Source organism: Tympanuchus pallidicinctus, unplaced genomic scaffold, assembly GCF_026119805.1.
Source record: "Tympanuchus pallidicinctus isolate F22 unplaced genomic scaffold, pur_lepc_1.0 scaffold3, whole genome shotgun sequence".
In the NCBI taxonomy this organism is placed as follows: domain Eukaryota; kingdom Metazoa; phylum Chordata; class Aves; order Galliformes; family Phasianidae; genus Tympanuchus; species Tympanuchus pallidicinctus.
Genome location: NW_026294747.1, coordinates 60302758 through 60326524, shown reverse-complemented (window position 1 = coordinate 60326524; position 23767 = coordinate 60302758). Strand labels below are relative to the sequence as shown.

General features: G+C 40.7%; 1 protein-coding gene across 10 annotated transcripts in view; it reads right to left on the bottom strand.

Annotated features, from left to right (window-relative positions):
- The window catches only part of ADCYAP1R1 (ADCYAP receptor type I), a 132120-nt gene that overhangs the window by 99119 nt on the left and 9234 nt on the right, over nt 1-23767 (bottom strand). The gene's annotated exons all lie outside the window — the stretch shown is intronic.

The following is a 23767-nucleotide window of genomic DNA, read 5'->3' as shown; positions in this document are numbered from 1 at the left end:
AGATGGAACCCCTTCATTTTAACTCTACCTTATAGACCTCTTTCCTCTAAGATGAACTCACTTCGAGGTCTTCTGCCTACAGAAGATTAGACACAATTTGTTTTCTTAGGAAAGTATGGGAGTTTAGCCCTTGGGCATGAGCTGTGCCACACCAGTTTGTCTCAGGGACAGAGAACTATTCTTATATATTTTGTTTACATCTGTAAATGAAAACTTTGAATGCAGAGGTGCTTTTCAAACTCTTATTGTGTGATGCAGGTTTTCTATACACCACCATTCATCACCTATGCAGGCATAAACATGACTGACATCTTCCTAACATGAGAAATGTTTATAGAGGTAAGTAAATGTTTGAGAATGGAAATACAAAAACAAACAGAAAAAAACCTCATAGGTACAGGACATGTAAACAACTACAGAAACAATAAAACACTTAAAAATCAGAATGTGGGAAAAAAAGAGCAAAGGCTGAAAAGAAAACAGACCAAAGACAGAAAGTAAATAAAGGAGTGCCGAAAGCAAATGTGAAAGAACTTTCACAGTCAGTGGGTACTCCATTTTTATATTAATTGCAACATACAGCCAAGATATCAGCATTTAGAAAGTAGAGTCTTTCAATTAAAAAACAGAACAGAAAATTAAGTTCTCTTTAGATTTTTGTCTTCTCTATCCAGACTCTGACTAAATGGAGAACAATGATTCATAAAATTCTCTCTGATCTGCCTTCTTCCATCCTCACTCGATCAGTCACTCTCAGTCCACTCTGGTACTGAATTTAATTACTTAACTGCATTTCTGATGGTTTATCAAATAATGAAGGATTGATAAGATCTCAGCTGAGGAGGAGAATACATGCATGGTGACATTCAGCAGTGAAGAGACGGAAAAAGAAAGTCTCTGCATTAACCGAAGCAACAGACAACCAGGCAGCCACATTAACAGACATTTGGATTTGAAATTACTTCTTGATAATTTGCAACTCCAGCCAGAAAGGCCAGAGAATAGTGTGGAGATTGAGTTTTGTCCTTGGATTTTGCCACTGTAATGAGTCAAAAACAAGACTTAAATGCAACGGAAGAGTGGGAGATGGTTGACTAAATGGATAGAAGGATAACCTGTGGTAAAGTGGTAACCCTTGGAATACACTCTTTCCAATGGTTGAAGATCCAGCTTTACTTTAACCTGGCATTCACTAGGTTAGAAGAGTGGAAAAAGGCTGCCTTCTATTTTTTTCTGTTAGCTTCAAATAAATTTCTGAAGATGTGAGAACATCTGCTAACCATTTTGCTGTGTTTCTTTGACATTTTACAGAGAAAAAGAATCAGCTTCATTTTTTTTTGCCTTCAAGGTAGTCATGGAAACCCACATCAAGAACTGGACTGAGGTCTCTGTGTCATCCACAGAAGCCCAAGCATTTTTTTTGATAATAGCAACCAGGCCTATGAACCTGTGCCCTGGACCTCCAGAGAAATCTGTATATAATGTGCAGCATCTCCTGTTGTGTTTATCACACATAGGTGCAGAGACAGCCCATTAGCAACAGAAGGATAATTAACTCACAAATAAGTACATTCAGCCAATCATTACGAGAAAAACTTTTCAGAAGTAGGGACAATGTCTGTGAAGCATTTCCATCTCCATCCAGTACTGCGAGAATAAATAAAAATATGAATGCAAGGCTTGGAAGGAAAGTCTGAATGATCAAAAAGACTTCATAAAGCCACATCACGTAGTTTCATTTGTAAATTGGAGATGTTAGTGCTTCATGTTGTCGTTTTATCTGCATCTGCTACCGTAATTAAAATCTGTGAAGTCACAATAGCCCACAGCACAAGGGTTGCACACAAGGAAAAAAATATTATCCTTAAAGGGCTTCAGAGAATTATTTCAAGCACAGCTGAAACATGGGGATTACAAAAGACTTGTTGGGGGTCTACTGATGGCTTAGGAAAGTCATACAACATCTGTGAAAGAGATTCATATCTCCACTGCAAAAGTTTTCCATGCCACAGCAAATTCTTCGTGTTACTCTGTGAGGAATAATGGGCCCTTAAGGAGAAGTTTGGAAGAGCTCTGGCAATGTGTTTTGCTGCAAGTGGCCATTTCTTTCTCCTGTTTAAAAAAGGACTCAAGTGTCCCTAGGGCTTACATGGACTACATGTTACAGAAGCCTAAATGCTGGTAAGAAGTGCCATGTGTGCCCACCCAAGTAGGATGCACCTACTCACAGGTAGGTATACAAGGATCACATCTGTAAAGATTGAGTTCTCTCCATACCAAGTAATAGATGAAATTGTTATACAGTAGCTCAAATGAATGCAGGATGAATGAAAGAGGATTTCAGTGACTATATGAAACAGTTATGAGCTGCGACTGAGATCTCACCCAAAAGAAAGAAAAATTAGATCTGCTAGGCTCCTCGTTATGGACCTCCAGGATGCATGCCAGAGGTCTGAAAGGAAAGCAATAAGTTACAAAGCTGACCAACAGTGGCCTTGACCAGAGGTGATGAAATGTGAGTTCTTCACTTAATTAATCTTAATTCAGCAACTGGTTAGGGCTGCCCATCTCATCCTTCTCCTGCACCATATGGGAACAGTACAAGTGCAGAAATCTGAAAGGTTCTGAGATATGCAAAATCAATCACAGTTCTGCAGATTGCTTTGCAGCAGAGTCACACATTCCATGCAGAGTGATCTCAGCACTTCTCAGTGGCATGAGGAGTATTCTTCTATGCAGAATACACCACGGATGGAGAATGATGATGTGTAAAAGAAAGAAGCAACCAAGAATACTCCAGCCATCACCAGTTTGGCCCTCACACCACTCCATCAGTGTTTCTGAGTTCTCCCCACGGAAGGGAACTCCATAGGTGATTTTGGCACGGCTTTTGTCTGATGAACATCATTGGCTTAGGTATGAACAGATGGTTATATAATTGATACATCGTTTATCACCTGTAGGCTGTCAATATAAGGTGTGGAATTCAAAGCATTTTATCATCTCCCTCCAAAATTACCCCAATGTCATCTTCCTAATTTATATTAAAGAACATGGTGTGAACCTCTCTCATGTCAACTGAGACTCACACAAGCAAGAAATAAACACAGATAGAGAAGTAACCCTTCAATGACCTAGGTCTTGTCAGCTAAGTTTAGAAATCTAGAAGACATGTACTCATATATGAGCTCATTGTCAAGTCTCTTTTTATAAAATCAAGGAAGTAGACATAGGAACAAAGCAATTTGTCTGACCTATTTTAGCTGTCTACTTTAAACATTCAACTCCTATCCCTTGAGTATAGAGGAATTCTTAACAGCTAGCTCATATGTTGACATCTACATTGTCAACATCTATATTTGGATAGAATAATTTCACCTCTAGTCTCTTCTCCAGCAATACAAAACCCAAATAGTAATGTTTGAGTTACTACAGAAGATTAAGAACGAATTAGTTTAATATGGTGTCAATAAACTGATGCTGAGATATTTAAGGTAACAGAGAAACTAACGGAAAACTTAATACCAAATAAGTCTCCTAGAGAGCAAGAGCACTAAAATCTCCCACACAAAGTAGACAGCAAATAACATTCTTATAAAGGCAGACAACAAGAACAGCACGTCTTTTCTGTTATTTCTGATAAACCACTTATTATTTTTAGCATTTTAAATATTTTGGGGATGTCTTATTTACATTGAACTTTGTAAATGCACTGAGGTGAATGAACCTGCACAGACTTACAGAACCTGAGACTATAGTTCTATCTTTCCCTTGAACACCAAGAAGACATTTATTCACCTTTCTCCCTCTGTGTGCCAAATGAAAAAGTCCCTGGAGTCCTTGTTTCCTCTCAACATGCCTGTCGTCATTGACAAAACAGGCTTTGTATGGTGATTACATCAGGGGGCTTAATCAAAGAGATGGATTATCAGAAAGCTTTTCCTGCTACAGGGGACAGGCCAGCCCTTCCAGATACACCAGAATATCTTGATGACATTAACCAGAAATGCCACACTTCTGAAAAAGCTGATAAAAAGCAACCTAGTAGGATTGTGCACAAGGAAGGATCCAGCCAGAGCTCTTAACGTGCACTGATGTGTGGTTCTTGGGGGAAAATATTCACTGGTGGCATGTGCAAACAGGTTGTCTCATCTAACCGTACCTGACCACCTTAACAGTAAAAAGCTTTATTATGGTAAAGGTGAATTTCCTGTATTTCAGTTTGTGCTTGTTGCCTCTTGCCAGTAAGAAGAGCATGCCTCATTCTTCTTTACTTGCTCCCATCAGATACTTCTACACATTGATGAGATCCTCCTGAGCCATCTCTTCTTCAGTTTAGCAGTCCCAGCTTTCTCTCCCTCTTCTTGGATACAGCACTCCATCTGTATCTCGCTTAGGCTAAAGAGAGAGGAAGGATCACCTCCCTCATCATGCTGCCAGTTCCTGTTGTCATGTAGCCCACCAAGCTGTTGGTCCTCTGCCACAAAGGCACACTGCTCAGTATCAAGCTGATGACTACCAAGAACCCCAGGTCCTTTAACACTCCTTTTCAACCACCTGGTTCCCAGCCTGTCCTGGTGCATGGAGTTTTCCATCCCAGGTACAGGACTTTGCATTTCTTTTTCTTGAGCTTGATGAAGCTCCAGACTTGCTGAGGATGCACTGTGCCCTTTCATTCAGGTCATTCAAACATGCATCTTTGACACAGCTCAGTTCAGTCTACCTTATCTCTCTTTACAGTCCACAGAGTAGATTTAAGCATCCTCAAGAACAATTCCCATATCTTAATGCTATTTTCAGACAACGAAAGTTACTGCTTTGACATAGTGTATATGCATATACATATATATATTGTCTCTTTACTCAGTCTGCTTAGGATAAACAGAGAAAATTCCATCTCTGAAGTTTAAGACATCAAAGTGCTAATGGTAAGCAAAACTGGGTGCTGATTTCTGTCAATATCATGGCCTTTTCTTCCTTCCAGTAGTATCTTTATTCCTTCTGTAAGTACAGTCTATTAATTTATTGCGTGTTTTACTTTGGCTGCACTCAATTATAATTTTGGTAGTCTTCTTTTTTCTTTTCCTTTGAGTGGTTTTGATTAAATTGAAATTCCCTGAAGATGTGAAAGTGCTATAATTGGTCTTTACAAAGTACACTTATCATCTCTATACACCCTATCGGCTCTTCTATTTCCTAATCCTCTAACTTCATAGAATTTTCTTAACATTTCAAGAAACTTCTCAAAACCATTCTTGAACAGGTTTACATAAGCATCCCTCAGCAAATTAAGGAAAGATATTCCAACTAACACCTTCAAAATAACTGAATCAATTCTCAATCGTCTGGATTATTCTAGTTTAAATCCCTGTGGTATTCATATTACTTCTGGGAAAAGACCACATAATCCTCCTAATTTTTTTTTCCTCCTTCTCACACACAGCATAGTTTTTTAACTTACAAAATTATTCTCTCTCATATGACATGCAGTAAGCATATGCATATTCGTCTTGGTTCACATCAAATCTATGGCATTATATTTAAGTTTTGGTTCTCTTTTGTTTCCAGTAAGTCAAGTTTTGATGCCCTGCATTTAGCACAAGCAGAGAGATGCACAGGAGATTACTGAAGAACAGCAGAGGTATTGAAATCTGTTATGTTCAGGTAAACCCATCATGTCTAGGACACTCAGTTCTGATTTCAGCTGATACCTACTTTCTGTAAAGGTTAAATTCTTTTTTCAATAAAGACATTATCAAAACTTGCTGAAAATTCATATTTATTATATTCCATATATTTGACATCAAGCCCAGCTTTTCTTGAGCTTGAAAGTCTATGACTTTCCTCAACACAGTGTATGAAACCAACCCATACTTTGTTTAAACAAACTTCACATAAAACTATATGACAATTCTCCTTAATATTATGATGTTTAAACCATACAGGTATGAATGGACAGCAGAATATTGAAAGTTAAGGACTGTTCTGGGTATCTGAGCATTCTGACCTTCTAATGACTTTACAAGTCTCCAGTGGAAAGTGGGAAAGGTACAGGCTTCCAAGATGGGCACAAGTGAATCATTTATCTATACATCAAGCTTTTCTAGCTTCTTTTTGCAAGTCATCACCTCCAGACTTCAAAGTAGAGACTATGGGATGTAATTCATAACTCCCTTTGTAGAGTTGCTCTTAGCAGATCTCCCATATAACATCACCCATAAAATGTAACCAGCAATTCTTGCCTTGGTTGGGATTATTTTCTCTGTTCCACATTTTCTTTATCTAAAGACTATGGATCATTACAGAATCACAGAATCACAGCAATTGGAAGGGACCTCAAGAGATCATTGAGTCCAACCCCCTGATAAAGCAGGTACCCTACAGCAAGTCGCACAGGTTGGCATCGAGAAATGTCTTGAATATTTCCACAGAAGGGGACTCCACCACCTCTCTGGGCAGCCTGTTCTGTGCTCCGTCACCCTTACCATAAAGAAATTCTTCTGCATGTTAGTATGGAACTTCCTATGTTCAAATTCTAGGCCATTACTCCTTGTCCAATTGCTGCACACCACTGACAAGAGCCTAGTCTCATCCATTTGCCTCTCACCTCCCTTTAGATATTTATAAACATCAATCAGATCCTCTTGCAGTCTTCTCCTCCCCAGGCTGAACAGACCCAGGTTACTCAGCCTTTCTTCATTTGGGAGATGCTCCAGGACATTTATCATTCTTGCCCTGCAGCGGACTTTTTTTAGGAGACCCCTGTCTATTTTGAACTGGGCAGCCCAGAACGGAACACAATATTCTAAATGCAGCCTCATAACGCTCATAAGGGCAGAGAAGAGGCAGAGGATCACCTCCCTCAACCTGCTGGCCATGCTCTTCTTAATGCACCCAACTGCACCCAGTTTAATGCACTCAGCTGCAATGAAATATTTTTGAACTACCACGTATTTAAGAAGCATTAGTCAAAATAGAAATATGGTATGAGCAGCTTTCTCTTCATCATCACAGGCAGGTCAATTAACCTCACAAAGCATCTGTAATGTATGCAGCACTTCAGAACTAATATGCATCTAATACGAGATCATAAAGGTAACTACATGCTGCTCCATTCCAGCAGAGCTTTAAGTGCTACTTGGCAAGGTTCTTTGAAAGCATTACACTATAACCAGTAAAACGTGCTCCCCACCTGGCATATCAAAATTTTGCAACAACTGCTTGATCAATTTGATTTCCTTGATAGGTCATCTGCATTTCCTTTCCTAACCATAGCTGCATCTATTGCTCTTTCAGATTGCACTGGAGCTCATATGGTCCCTGCTAATTCATAATCAATACTGCCAGTGGTCTCTCTGATTTGAACCCAACTAGCTAGCTAGAGGTCTGCTCAAAAAACACCACTTGAATTATTCTGTTCGTTGCATTTTCCAAGTTTCCTTCTCTGTGTCTGACAACTACTTACATACCCTCCTCTAGAATTGAATGTATGGAAATAGGATATCAAAAGGATAGGCAAAACACAGCTAAGGACTATAAAAGTACCACATCTTGCCAAGACTGCTGTGAACAGCCAGTGTTGGGCTGCAAGAAAGACTTTGAAACCCTGTAGTGTGTCCAGGGAAGGGCAGTGAAGCTGTGAGGGGTCTGAAGCACAAATCTTATGAGGAGCAGCTGAAGGAGTTGGGATTATTTAGTCTGGAGAAGAGGAGATTCAGGGGAGACCTGACTGCTCTCAACAACTGTCTGAAGGGAGGCTGTGGTGAGGTAGCCTCCTCTTCCATGTAATTAGCAACAGGACTAGAGGGAATGGCCTCAAGTTGCACCAGGGGGGATTCAGGTTGGACATTAGGAAAAACTACTTCCCCAAAAGAGTGGTCAGGTGATGGAATGGTGTGCCCAGGATGGTGGAGGAGTCACCAACCCTGGAGGTGTTCAAGAAATGTTTAGATGTTGTACTGATGGTTTAGTGAAAAATACTGGCGATAGGTAGATGGTTGGACTGGATGATCTTGGAGTTCTTTTCCAACCTTGGTGATTGTATGCTTCTATGATTCTACATACATATCCATAATATATTTACTTATGTGCAACGCCACCCTTAGCATCCTTAGTTAGGTCTTCTGATGAGCTGAAGTGATTATCTTGAGCACAAAGCTATCATTACTAGCCTACCTTCGCATTCCAGACCCAAGCTAGTCTCTATGCGACGTGCTCTTAGTTAGGAGGATGTACCAGGGTTATCTTTAATCACAGAATCACACAGAATCACAGAATGGCTTGGGTTGGAAGAGACCTCAAGGATCATGAAGAGACCTCAAGGATCCAACCTCCCTGCCACGTCCAGGGCCACCAACATTCCTATTTAATACTAGACCAGGCTGCCCAGGGCCTCATCCAACCTGGCCTTGAACACCTCCAGGGATGGACGGGGCATCACAGCCTCTCTGGGCAGCTGTTCCAGCACCTCACCACTCTCACAGCACAGAATTTCCCCCAACGTCCAACCTCAATCTGCCCTCCCTCCACTTGAAACCATTTCCCCTTGTCCTGCATTTATCTACCCTTTCAAAGAGTTGATTTCCCTCCCCTCTGTAGGCTCTCTTTTACATATTGAAAGGCTGCAATGAGGTCACCCCACAGAATTCTCTTCTCCAGGCTGAATAAGCCCAACTCCCTCAGCCTGTCTTCGCAGGGGAGGTGCTCCAGTTCCCTGATCATCTTCTTCACCTTCTTCATCTTAATAAGGCATTTCATCACATAGAGAAGTGGTTCTGCATTTGGTGACAGACTCACAGACAAGATTCAGTCACTGAACTCCAGCACTTGCACAGCCAACTCATGTTATCTCTGACTTTTCCCACTGGAAAGAAGAAAGCAATAAAATAACAAATGAAAGGGACATATCAGAAGGTGGTAAAATCAATAAGCAATTGTCTGGTGACAGAGAAGATAATGCATGCATGACTTTGGTCTGACAGATGTTAGGCACCGGCGGAGGGATTTTTGGAGGTCTGAAAAATTGCCATGTTCAGAAAGGATGACCAAATGATCTATCTTTGCTGTGTATGTGCAATTCCTCATTGTTTTTTTTCCCTTATTGTTATTTTCTCACTAAGACCAGAGTTATTCTGAGTACAACAGCTTGTACTTCATTGAGAGCTTGGACTTAGCAATCTGCAGTGATGTCCCAGGTGAATACCCATTGGCTTCTTCTGCAAATATGAACAACAACACAGAAAGATTTCATGAGTTTAATCTATCTCAATGAAAAAAAGAATGGATATAATAAGTTTCCTGACTCCTCTCTGGTTGAAAAACGATTCCTCTACTTTGTTGACTCAAGAGCATATACTGTTCAGTTGCCAGGGAAATGTCTCTCAAAACAGGCCTGGAACTGTAATCCTGTCTATTCTGTTTTAACAGATATGAAAAACTTTTTTTTAAAAAAATTTTTGGCTCTGTTTTTATAGAAGAGTTTCATTCCTACATTGAAAGATAATGTTAAATCACTGTATAAGCTCTGGTAAGTTCCATAATTCCTTTTTCTTCCATCCCCGTATCCTATAGTCTTCCTTTTCTACTGTACCTTAATTGGCCTAAGATTCACCCAGCTGTATCCCATTTTGTGGCTAATGGTCTCATTACATTTGGACAATATTAAGACCTTCCACAGCATGTGGTCTTGCAACACCCATGACAGAATTCACATCACACAAATTCAGCTGTCTGAAAGTGAAACATCTACATCCATATTGGATTCTCTTGGCTCCCTTTAGAGCGAACAAAAGAGGAACAATTCACTCCAGCAACACATGGGTCAGCCTTGCTCTGGAACAAGATGTACTCATCTTGGTAAACAGAAAAGCCAATAAAGCATAAAATCAGTTTGGTTAGCTTATAAGAATCCTGGGTTTAGTAGGGACAGCGCTGAGCATAACTGAAGTACAAACAAAGGAGGAAGAAAAGTAATTGAAATTAAAATCAGTGTAGGGACAGAACCCAGCAAGAGAGAAACCCTGCAAGCATCTTCCAGAAAGAGAAGGATAGTCAAAAAAAGGCTGCAGTTCAATGAGAACACTGTATGATCTGAATATCTGAAATCTCCCACTCAAACAGAAGGCTGCCCAGGCAGATGGTGGAGTCACCATCCCTGGAGGTGCTCAAAAAATGTTTAGATGTGGTACAGAGGGACGTGGCTTCGTGGGGAAATACTGCTGGTAGGTGGAGGGCTGAACTGGAGGACCTTGGAGGCCTTTTCCATCCATGGTGATTTTATGATTCCATGATTCTAAGGCAGATCTCGTTCCTTTGGAATGTCACAGAAAGAAGTGAAAGTGTAGCATTCTTCTTGCTTTCTTTTTTTCCTTGACATGCTTTGCACTCTGTCTCACAATGATGAGAGAATGCTGCAGACAATACCAGGCCTTTCAGTGAAGTTCATTTTTTTCTCCGGATTGTTTGCATAGGGAAATAATAACAACAATAATAATAGTAAAAACGGGCACTGCAAATGCTTCTATAGCAAACTGGAAATTACCCTAATATTTTGGATAATATTGCAAAATTATTCCATGCTACGAAACTGATTTTCTAAGCCATCGCTCTCAACACTTACTTACAATGTCTCAGCTGAGATCCAATTTCAGAGTACCTTAAAAAGGTGCAAAAGCAGATACAGCCTCACAGCTGTAGCAGTTTTTATGAGAATTACGTTTTAAAAACTAAAATCTAGACAATGTAAATTTTCCATTTGATTTCCACATCATTGCTTCACTATTACTCTGAGTAGGGCAGCACTACTACTGTCCTAGGAAAGCTAAATGTAAATGAGTGGAAGTGATTAATTCCCACAGAACCACCTTCTCAGCCTGTGATTAAAGTCAATTATGTCTGTATTTGTCTTCATGATCTGCTTGTGGATTTTGATGTGACAATTCTAATAGGTAATTCAGCAGAATCTAATCTTAATTAAATACCTGGGAAGGATGGAACAACACAGGACCAAAATAGTTTACTACAAACATACTTAAAACATAAACATCTGCACAAATGGAAAAAAAAATGCGGTTGAGATCTGATATGCTCTCTTATTACCCCAAGAAGTTTCTAAAAAAAAGCTCAAACCCACAAAACAAAACAAAAGAAACCCACTAAAACACAATTAGCACAGATTAGCTGTATCCGTTATTTGCTTTGATTTTGTTTCAGTGAAACCTCAGTTGATTACAGCAGAATTTTCTTTATATAAAGCATGAAAGCTGCACGAACAGGAGTCTGTAGGATCTTGGAAAAGTGGATTATTCTGCTCTATTGAATGTGGCAACTGAGATGAAAGCTAAAAACACTGATTATGGATATTGAGATGTGCGATGCATCAGTTTACAAATGGACAGAATGGGCACAGAGTTACAGAATCACCAGGGTTGGAAAAGACCTCCATGATCATCCAGTCTAACCATCCACCTAACACCAATATTCCCTACTGAACCATATTCCCTCAGTACAGCACCTAAATGAACACATCTAGGGATGGTGACTCAGTCACTTACCTGGGCAGCCCATTCCAGTGCCTGACCATCCTCATGAGATCATATGCAACAGAACTGCATATAAAGCACATCAGAAATCTGGTGGAATCAGAGTATTCCACATGGTCCAGAAGGCAAACAAAACATTACTCCTTTTTACTGAATAGCTTGGAGATCATCCATACCAGTAAAATCCAGGACTCAAGGATGTAAACACAATTAGGTTCAACCTCTTCTCCAAAATTCCCACTGTTCTGTTTGAAAAAGATTGACTCATGTTTCAAAGGCACAATGAAAATATCCCTTCCCAAAGGATGGTCTTTCAGGGCCTTGGATGGGCATCGTTTCATTCAAACATATACATTTAAAACTGAGCTCATCTCCAGAGATTCCTTCTACAATCTCCAAGATACATCCAGCACAGCCAGCAGAGCTCAGAATGCAAATCACCTGAAATCAGAAATCCTCTGAAATGATGTATCTTAAAGCTTCATAAGAATCGCCCCCTGTTTCTCAACGTTTTCTATATAGGAAAGTGTCAGACTAGTCATTGCTTTTTATATTAAGAACATTTAAATTCAGGTAACATTTGTCCCACATGTTCAGTTCAGTAGTTAATTTAGATATTTGCTTTGTGTAATTCACAAGAGTTGATGGATAAAAGAGACAAATTTGACCTCCAGCAACTTCATGCTAACACACAGAATAACTTCAGGTTAGTTGTTTTCTATATTTCATGATCACAATCGATGAAACCTGCAAGAGAAAAGTTCTTATGGACACAGGACCTCCAAAGTCAGTATTTTACGTCTGCTGAAAATGCAGCCTACACCTAAAGTCATCTCTTTTGACAGAGCATATATTTCTGAAATAAGGAATCATGATTAAGGGCAGGGAATACATCCTTTACCTAACATGAAATGTTCCAGTCTGCCCTCCTGTGAACCACAGCAGTTTAGATGAGCTCATACTTCAAGCTTATCAGTTTCTCTCCCATGCTTACCAAGGAGACCCTAAACAGACAATTTCAACTGCGAAGGACTACGCCATACACCATCTGGCAGGTGAGATTAATTCCATTCAGTAATAGAATCAAAAAGGTTGGAAAAGACCTCTAAGATCATTTAGTCCAACTGTGCACCTACCACCAATATTGCCCACTAAACCATGTTCCTTAGTACCACAAATATTAATAGACAGACTGTGAAAATTTTCCCAATGTATCCAAGGACATTCTGCCTAGAGAAACACTGACCTGAGACAGACAGCATAAGACATGCTGGCAATACCAGAAGCCAGCCTTTTGTTCCTCTGAATGTTTTATTTCTGCTTCCAAGGCATGGAGATATTAGAAATTCTTAAATAGTTTTAAAAAAAAAAAAAAAAAAAAAAAAGTTTGCTTTAGTTTTACCTTCAAATCAACTGTTTTATCTGAAATGAAAGAAAGGAGGGAGGGAGAGAAGGAAATAAAGGGAAAGATTTGAGACAGACACACAGCATACAAAATTTCAGCCCAGACAGTAAAAGTTTGCCAAAGCTACACTCAGCTGATTAGTAGCATCTTATTTTGAGAAGCCAATTAAGGTCAGAAAGTATGAAGCATCCTGCAAAGAATTTTCTCCTTTTCTCACCACCAGTCCTTTCCTCACATTACATGAGGGAGGTCAAGTCTAAATCACCTTCCAGTCTTCATTTTCCCCAATGTTGGTTTTAATGTCGTTTGAATGCAGGACAAAAGACACCAAAGAAACAATGCTTTGAGAGTAGTGATTGTAAGCAAGTTTATTTTGGTTAATTGCTCAAAAAAATTAACTAAAATCTGTGGTAAGACTTCAAGGTGATAAGGTCGTACTACGATGATGACCATCACATGTCCTTGAAGTACTTTAGAGATGTAGATTTAGAGAATTTTGATTCTTTGGAAACTCGTTAGGACAAAGGATTTTGGCCATTTTTGTTATTTCATGGTAGTATATAATAAAGCAGCTCTCCATTATTCCATTACTGTATGCTCCACAGAGAGGATTTCTTCCATCTATTCAAACAACTACATCACTCCAAACTGCTCACAGAAACACAATACCTGCCCATCCTAGCCAGTGTTTTCCAAAAACGTTTTAAAAAGAAAAACAACCTAAGAAAGAGAAAGTGTTATTGATCTCCAGCACTGAGGAAACCCGCTTCAGCAGCCTCCAAAGGATGCAATTTATTAAGAAGAAAAATAAACACGTCCCTAAGCCCTCATTTCCATCGGCTGCATTATTAATGACCCTCCTGCCTTGCAGATGGTGAGGACCGATGTACAAACAGGCTTCACAGGTTTTCCCATCCCCTGAAAAGTGAAGAATTAAAGGTGGGTCATTCGTGCAAATCAAAGGAGAGACCATCGGTGCTATGGGAAAACTTGCTAGAATAACACTGGCTGGAGTTTAATGGTTCATCTGCACACTGGCTGATAGCCTGCTAACTTCATAGAATCACAGAGTGATTTAGGTTCGAGGGGGCTTTTAAGATCAACCAGTTCCAACCTCTCTGCCACAGGCAAGGTTGCCATAAACCAGATCAGGCTGCCCAGGGCCACATCCATGACCTTGGGCACCTCCTTGGGCACCCCCAACTTCTTTGGGCAACCTGTTCTGAGACATCTCTGATTTTAAACATAATAGCAGTCTCAGAGACCCCATACCTGTAACATAAAGAAAGTCTGAGTCACCTTTACTTAGTTATTTGCTCAGCCCACTTTGATATATCTCAGGCTCCTTCGTTGCCTGAAACAGTATTCTGCAGCAAAGACCAACATCTCATCTTAGGCATCAGGCAAAAAGAAAAAAACACACAACCAACCAACACAAAACCAATAAACTAACAAACAGAAAAACACTCTGTCTCTACATGCAGAAAAGGTAAGTTCACATTTCAGGGTATTCCTTTCATTGCATTCCAAAGTTCACGTTTGTCCCTAGAGTTTGCAGCCAGATGGAGGAAATGAAGCATGGGACGAGTCTGTATGTTGTTCTGAAATGTGTCACTTGATGGGGAGAGCAGGCTAGAGGCACCTAAGGGAGAGGGAGGAAATGCTCCTCTCTCAGCAGATAAAAGTAAACATCTGATAACCTGAAGTCAGCTCAGTGAGAGTCTCTTAGAGAAACTGAACACTGTTTATGATGGAGTCTGGATAAATGGCTGCTGTTTGACCTTCCTGAAATGCCTTGTTCAGGAAACAGCCCTGAAATGAAAGAGTCATTTGAGTCATTAAGTTCTTTACTAATGAGAGCGGTGAGGTGCTGGAACAGCTGCCCAGAGAGGCTGTGATGCCCCGACCATCCCTGGAGGTGTTGGAGGCCAGGTTGGATGGGGCCCTGGGCAGCCTGGGCTGCTGTGCAATGGGGAGGTTGGTGGCCCTGCATTGGTGGGGGGTTGGAGCTTCATGATCCTTGGGGTTCCTTCCAACCCAACCATTCTGTGATTCTGTGATTGAGGCACAGAAGAATTGTTAAAGTACTATTTTGCACATTTTGTGTCAGTGTATGTCTACCACTGAGATGAAACCGAAGCTTTGTGGCATGGTTTTAAATGTCCTTTTGATTGCTTAATTGAATACAGCATTGCTTGGCTCTAGTTGGTCCCAAAATCTGCACAGTATTGTTTCTGTTTCCCTGGAGGGTAACGGTCACAGGCTTTGCAGAAATAATTCTGGCTCCTCTTTTGTGTGGGATGGCTGTATTATGTGTTATCCTCAAGCCAGTTACGAAAATTAAAGGCTATGTGAGTATGTAGAATGACATTAAACCAACTCTTCCAAAAGAAGCCCAACCCAAACCAAAATAAAACAAGATATTAGGACTTGCAAGTCGTACATATGTAGGTGAATAAACCCTAAGTGCAGCAATCCAGCATCAGTCATTCAACTCCACTGCAAAAGGACAGAGTCCTCTGTGTATTCTAAAACAGATCAGCACGTCTCTAAAATGAAAAATAGTATCATTTTTTTCCCTTTTAAAAGATCCGTTTGACAAAACAAACAGCACACAAAACAACCCGGTTTGTTCACTTGTACACAAATCCCAGAGGCAATCCAAGCCTTGTAAGATTATTTTACCTACAAAGAAACTACAGTGTTGTTCAAGACGCAATGCCTATTTGCACTATGGTTACCACACCTATTGCTTGTATCAATGAAGCTAGGATGCAAATGAAAAGCTCAAACTTACGAAGAGATGAGCAGAAACATCGTGAGTGACTCGAGTGAGAAATAAAGACACTCAGTACTTCACTTCTATGGGATTACTTTAGCTCTGAGTACCAAATATACCTCCACTGACCACCAATGCAGGCAGGAACACAGAATTCTCTCTGTAATTCTTTCACATTGTTTCCCTTTTTGGCTATTTTCCAGCAAGTTAATAGAACTTGTTTCCATTAACCGAAGGGCAGCTGAGATTCCTTCATAAAAACACATCATTTCTTTCCTTCTGTTGACCCTCTCTAGAAATTAGTTGCCACCACTGTGTCTAAATCCTGTACAAAAGCTGGCAACAGCTGTCAGCTCTTGAAATCTGTGTTAGGCTATGAACATCTCACTCATGTTCCAGCCAATATGTTTGTTGTGCTGGTCATAAGAGTGTTCACAGAATCATAGAATGGGTTTGGGTTGGAAGAGATCTCAAGCATCATAAAGCTTCAACTCCCCTGCAGCAGGCAGGGCTGCCAACCTCCATATCTAACACTACACCAGGGTGCCCAGGGTCCCATCCAGTGCTGCCTAAACTAATTCCACACAAGTGACATCAGTAGAAGGGTAGCCAGCAGGGACAGGGAGGTGATTGTCCACCTCTACTTTGCTCTTGTGAGGTCCCATCTGCAGGACTGCATCCAGGTCTCAAGCCCCCAGTACAAGGAAGACAGGGAGCTGTTGGAGAGGGTCCAGAGAAGCCACAAAGATGGGATGCTCAGGAGACTGGAGCACCTCCCCTACAAAGACAGGCTGAGGGAGCTGGGCTTGTTCAGCATGGAGAAGAGAAGCTGCGGGGTGACCTCATGGCAGCCTGCAGTACCTAAAGGGAGCCTGCAGCCAGGAGGGGAGTCAGCTCTTGGAAAGGGGGGATGGCAGCAGGACGAGGGAAATGGTTTGGAGCTGAGGGAGGGCAGCTGGAGGTTGGATGTCAGGGGAAGCTGTGTGCTGTGAGAGCGGGGAGGGGCTGGAACAGCTGCCCAGAGAGGCTGTGATGCCCCGTCCATCCCTGGAGGTGTTCAGGGCCAGGTTGGATGGGGCCCTGGGCAGCCTGGGCTGCTGTGAAATGGGGAGGTTGGTGGCCCTGCTGTGGCAGGTGGGTTGGAGCTTCATGATCCTTGAGGTCCCTTCCAACACAAGGCATTCTGTGATTCTGTGATTGAGGCAGAGAAGAATTGTTAAAGTACTATTTTGCACATTTTGTGTCAGTGTATGTCTACCACTGAGATTCATGATTCTGGAGGTCCCTTTCAACCCTGGCCATTCTGTGATTCTGTGATTCCATGACATGGTTAGCTCCAACAGTAAGGCTCTGCTAACCAAGGGCAATCCAACTGAGTCAGTTTACGGAGTGCTCGTACCACCATCTCAGCATCGTGACAAGATGGCAGGCTTGGCTGGAGGTGGTGCTGCCTTCAGACAGCTCACAGTCACTGCATATACTTCAGACAACAGAATTTATTAAACCCAGGACTTCACAGGATAGAACTGGTTTGCATTTGTTTTCTCATATGTATTATTTCTCACTCTGGATGCTCATAATTTTAACTATCAGTTGGTCAATTCATTCTGCCACTCTAAACAGAACTGGTGAAAATGGGACAAGAAACATACTTCAGTAAGAAAACAAGCAGTAAACTCTCCCGCTGTTGCATTTGCCATTCAATCAATGTATTCTTATCATGCACATTAATCAGTGTGTGGTCAAGTTCAATTTGTTAAACTCTTACTGTGGCCCTTTTTCCATTCTGCCTGCGTCCCCCTTCCACAATACATAACCAACATATCATTTTACATCCCAAATGGGTCTTCTGAGATTTAACCTAGTAAATCTTTTAATTCCTAATTTGGTATTCTGCTCTAATACGTTCACTCACAAAAGAGCCCAGAAGGCTGGAACTAAGAAAAATCACTTTCATTTTCTTCGATAGTACTGAGCGGTTTAATGTAAAATACACATGCAGTGCACAGTTTGTGATCTCAGATTTTATCACCCATGCATTTCAGAGCTGAGTCAATCCTGATCAACTTTTTGATGAAAGGATAAAGATTCAAGTCTAGGAAGGGCTTAACAGCAACAGGCTACTGAAATAAGTAGTTGCATAAGAGCAAGGGACAGCTCACTGGAGAGACTGAAATTCAGCCCCAAATCACTGATGTGAAATGTAGATATCAGCAAGCAATCCAAAGCAGGATGTTAAGTTTAATTAACCTTCCTGCTTAGTTGCCAGTAATTTCCATTTAAATTAATGGTTCAAATCGAAACGTTAAAATAGCAAATGGGCAATCTATATATTAATAAGCACTATTTCTGTCATTTGCATTTTTAGCTTTTTTCCCAAGGGAAGCGTTGATGCTAACTGATTCGTGATGCACAATTTGGAAGTTCTTTCTGATAACATGGGGAAGGTATTTAAAAAGATTTTGAGTGGGTGTACATTTTAGTTATTATCCTAATCCATTTTGCTGTATTACAAAACATGCCATGGATGCATTTTGATTTATTTATAAAAATTCAAATTTTAATCATCATTTACCATGGCAAAATTGAAAAAGAAATTAGACACGTGTTTTTCAAATGCACAAACCCATCCCCAACATTTTAAGCCCCAAAGCTCTGACTGCAGAGGGAAAAATGATATTCCTCATGATGTTCCACTTTGGTTATAATTACATGATGGCCCGAGCAAATTAGATACCACATGGTACAAGTGAACTGTCTGCACTGCTCCTGTTCACCAGGCTTTGGGTTTTCCCTGCTTAAATACTGGCATTTAAATTATGTTGTAATCTCCTACAATCAATGAAGCAAGCCAAGCACATCCATCATGTGAATCGTATTTTGATGTCAGTCACTCTTTGAGGTACCTAGCTCACTTCTTCAGTCAAAGAAGTTTATGCTAACTGCACTCCAAATTTGGACTTTACAATACAGTTTGTTCTTTAGTACCACCTGCAGGGATTTGCATCTTAGGACTTCCTTCTGCCATAGCTCCTAGTTACTTCCCTTGTTAGTTCTGTTTTTAGTAACATCTCGGAACTCTCCAGGTTTTCCAACTGCACATTTTCTGTACTTGTGCTAATAACAAGATCTCCTATTAGCTGGTGTAAGCTACAAAATACAACAGGGAAAAACCCACCAACCTTCTGCTGGGAAATGCCAGTTGCATTCTTTGGCTTCTGATCGTATGTAAACCACAAGTAGACATGAAGAAAACACTCTAAAATCATTCTTGTTATTGTCACTAAGGAAAAAACTTCCTACGAGTTTACATTCTTTGATATGCAGACGGCTGTTCCAACCAATACACTTCCCAGCTCTTCAGAGAATCAGGTCTGCCCACCAAGCAAGCTCTTTCCTCCTTTACCTAAGCTGAGTGGTTACATCATGTGGAGACTGAACTCTGATGCTCCAGAAAAGTCACAGTTCACACTTGGCAGAACGTGAGATAGAAGAGCCAAGGGATGTCATGACTCAGCCAAGGGATGTCACCATAGGACACTCCTGCTGCAGTCCAACAGCTCGGCCAGGACACCTAGAATAGCACAGGAGCTCAGGAGCGTGCAAGGCACGAGACAGATAAAGCTTTTCTGTCTATTCACTGGTGCTATTTTCAGCCTTGCTTTCCTTGCATCCCCATCACGATTTAGAGAAACGCTGGTAAAGTGACTGTAACTTTTTCTGGCATTGAGGCCAGGTGCCACAGAACAGACTGCGCATGGGTTGCTTCAGTCTTTCAGATGGGCATGTCACTTGTGAAATGTCTGCTGGGGAGGATGTATGTAATTTGGTAATCCTTGAACCGTGCCCAGGCACTGCCAAGGGGAAATGGTTTTAAGTCGAAGGAGGGCAGATTGAGGTTGGATGTCAGGGGAAGTTGTGTGCTGTGAGAGCAGTGAGGTGCTGGAACAGCTGCCCAGAGAGGCTGTGATGCCCCGTCCATCCCTGGAGGTGTTGGAGGACAGGTTGGATGGGGCCCTGGGCAGCCTGGGCTGCTGTGAAATGGGGAGGCTGGTGACCCTGCATTGGTGGGGAGTTGGAGCTTCAAGATCTTGGGGCTCCTTCCAACCCAACTGTTCTGTGATTCTATGATTCTGTGATTTTGAGTCCATGAGTTTGCCGTGTACATGCCATGCAAATACCTTAATTAAATAATAATTTAATTACTGTTTAATGATCAAAATGCAGATGTCTGGGATATTATCTAGAAATATTTGATTCCTCAATGTATCTCAAAACCCCTTATATTCCAAGGGCAAAACAATGTGTTCTGCTGAAACTCATCAAAACAGGGACAAGCATGCAGATATCCCATCACTCGCTTCACTGAAGACTCAGAAGCAAATAGGCTCTGAATTCTTTGAAAAGAGAGATAGCTTGTAAGAGTAAGCAAGGAACAGAATTATTCAGTTTAATCGGCAGGGACTCATCCAAGACGTGCAGACAATGGGCCAAATGGAATACATGGAAAGACTCCACCAATATAAAAACATTTCAGAGCTTTGTAAATACTTTCTCTTTACTGCTGACAGGTGTCCATATCAGATCCTACCTCCTAATGCTCCTTGGCAGGAGCTCACAAAGGCTTATATACTACTGTATTTATCCAACAGACAGGGTTGCTTCTGCTGTGTCCTTAGCTCCTAGCAGTCTACAGTCTTCTACTGCAGAAGCATAACTTGTCTCCATCTAATTCTCCTTTGAGTGGTCTCTTGTCCAGAAATGCTTAAAAGGTCTAAAAGCAAAGCTGTTCTGGCCAAGCAAACAGCTGGACCACAGTGAATCCATCTGTCAATGGCAACAGTTCAATAACCACTGAGCAATCCTATACCCATGTAAAAATCTATATGTCCAGCCAGCCAGGAGTCTTTGCTTTTATGCTAAACTCATCACCCATCTCTGTATCTGAAGTGTTTTGTCAGCTACTAGCTTATGAACAAGGAGCCTAAGGAAATTAACTTAGCATCCCATGAAAGCCAATGGAATTTCATAGCGGTGGCAAGGAAAAGAAATCAGAATCATAGAATCACCAAGGTTGGAAAAGACCTCCAAGATCATCCAGTCCAACCCTCCACCTACCACCAATATCTCCCCACCAAACCATGTCCCTTAGTACAAGATTTCTTAAACACTCTGGGTGTTTCTTGAGCACAAAGGAACTTTAATGTTACAAATGCACTGCTATATAAGTCAAGACTGGGACCCTTCTTTATCCTTAAGGTTAAGTAACGTCATCATTTTTTCCCATTCTTATATATTGACTGACCCCCAAATCAGAATGGCCTCATCCAAGATGCCTGTATGGGAACAGACTCTGGGCTGTGGTTTTCCCTGAGCACTGTTTGAAAAGTTGCTGCTGGCATTTATTAATTAAACAATTACTAAATGCTACATAGCAGTTCATTTGGAAATCAGATTCCTCAGGTATACAGCAGACTCTTCTTGCTTTCCTCCCATTACAGCAGTGTAAATTATCTATTTTCCCAACCATTTCTAGCCTAATTGGCATTCATGACAGTGTTGAATCAAGCCAATGCACCACTGCATTTTTTACTGAATCTTACAGCAAGCAAATTCTTCCACATCAAGGGAGACTTATTTTATCTCGAAAAGACAACAGAAATTTGTGTCATTACATACCATAAAAATAAAAAGACACATTGCAAAACCTGAACATTTGAAATAAATTTGAGGATGATATTTTGCTTCTGCGAGCGCTCAAGAGCTCCGAGGTGGCACATCTGCAGATTATTTATTATTAACTATCAGTATGGGATAATGATGATATTTTTAAGAAATCTTTGGGAGGAAGAAGAGAAAATATTCACACTTAAATTCTATAAATCCATAAAGGATTATTATTATTACTATTATACTGTAAATGCATTAACCTTAATGAGTGGCAGACTCACTACTGGGTCCTGGCTTGGAATGCCTTGTTTTGTAAAATCATGAGGAGAGTTAAGGGAATGTCACAATAGTAAGTCAAGTTGACTGAGGTGGAATAAAGGAATCGAATCCTATATTCTTATGATCCTTAGCAGAGGATTGTTAGAGTTAGGGTATTATGGTTAGGTTGCACTTGGACTTGATGATTTTTAAGGTCTTTTCCAACCTGAGCAAATCTATGATTGTATAAGTGATAACTTGCAGAAAGCTGTTGCAATGCAGATGTCTCATGTGCAGTGTTATGCTTTTGCAAGGAAGCTCTCGCTGCTGTTAGAACAGCATGTTGAAGACATCAACAAATGAAGAAATTCGTTTCACTCTATGGACTGATTCAACTAAATAGTTTATTTTAAAAGAATGTGAAGAACATTGGAAGGATATTTGCTGAGAGATGTTAAGAAATCAGGGTAACCTCCTGATTCAGTGCTTTTGTAGTAAGGCCAAGTTAGAACAAGCAGGAAGAATTTGTTTGACAAACATCTCAGCACTCTTCCTATTAATGACACAGGTTACTTCCTGCAGCTCATTGCACAACACAAAAGCTCCTCCAAAACTGCTTGTGGTAAACTAAGAAGGGAATATTCCAAACAGCAGGTGGAACAAAGTCATGCTGTACTTAGACTGATTTTTATTGTTACTTCTGGGTCCATAAAGACGAGCAGTCTGCTGATACAGACGATAAAGAATAAGGTGTGGAATCAAAGAGAACATTTTGTAAAGCTTGGCACAAAAACATAGGCCTGCCAGACATGCGTCTCTTCTTCATGTTAGCTGAAATCACAGCGTTAATAGAAAAAGACTGAATCCCAATGCCCAAAGAGGACGCATAACAAAAATGGTACAGAACAAGCATGGCAGGTGAGAGAGAAGAAAGTAGTCAGAGGAATGCATATTTGTTTACTCTTTTGCTCATTTGTTTATCTAATAGGCTGGACAATAACAATGTCTCATTTTCCTGAATACACAGGAGCTTGTATCTTAAGAGAGAAGCTGTTTGTGGAAGGTCAGCTTAAAGAGACATCACTACTGGCAGCTCCATTTAGAACATGAGATATTATTCTTTCTTTGTGCTGTCTCATATCCATCATTTTGTTTGGCCTTTGTGATCTTAGAATACAAAAAGATGCTGGGAAAGTTACTACAATAGTTAGAAGTGCTGCAAATCGAGGCAGGAAGGTGATGGGATGCCAAGTTGGCCCAGCAGCCATGAAAACGACATACTGAGATGCATCCTGAGGAAAAATGGAGATCACTGTATGTTGAGAGGACTTGTAGAAATGCAAAACAGCAAGACAGGTTCAACCATCTCCAACTGCATCGCTTCATCTTCATCATGTCTGAACTGTTGCTTCGTCTTTTGTCGCATGACCTGTGGTCCAACCTTTAACCCATGGCAGCTAAATGCAAATCCTGAGACACTACAGTTGGCCATTCTTCAGAGTCTCACAGAAGCAGAAGCACACAAGGGCGATGCATTTTGGAAACGGCGAGGACATAAATGAAACTCTACAAATATTTTGCAGGCTGGAACCAGAACATGAATCACAAGCTTTAGTATTTTGGCTTAAATCCCCCCAGACTGATGTGTAAAATGCAAGTTTGAACATGCTGTTAGAGAGAGGGCTGTGGATCAGTTCAGACAGGGAGACAGAAATGCCTGCATCTTCTTTTGAATCTGGTCAGTTTCGATAAAACTGATCATCCTATTTGACTTTTTAAGACTTTTTAATCTCATTTGACTTTGCGTGGTTTACCTGGCCCTCTCACATCACTTCCTACCCAGTATCAACTATGAAGTGATGGAGGAAAAGCAAAAAAGATGTTCAAACCACATGGATAATCTTAGAAATCTCCTTCGGGATTCCACTGCCTGTAAAGACAGTGCATGAAAAATAGTCATGATTTCTAACCCTGAACTCTGCAAACACAAAACATTACGTTTAGAGTAAGTAATTATAAGCCAAGTGAAAGTGAAATCATGTAAGATTACATACAAATGTTGGAAAATTCAAACTTCTGACTTAACTGAAATGAAATGTTTGAAATTTCAGTGCT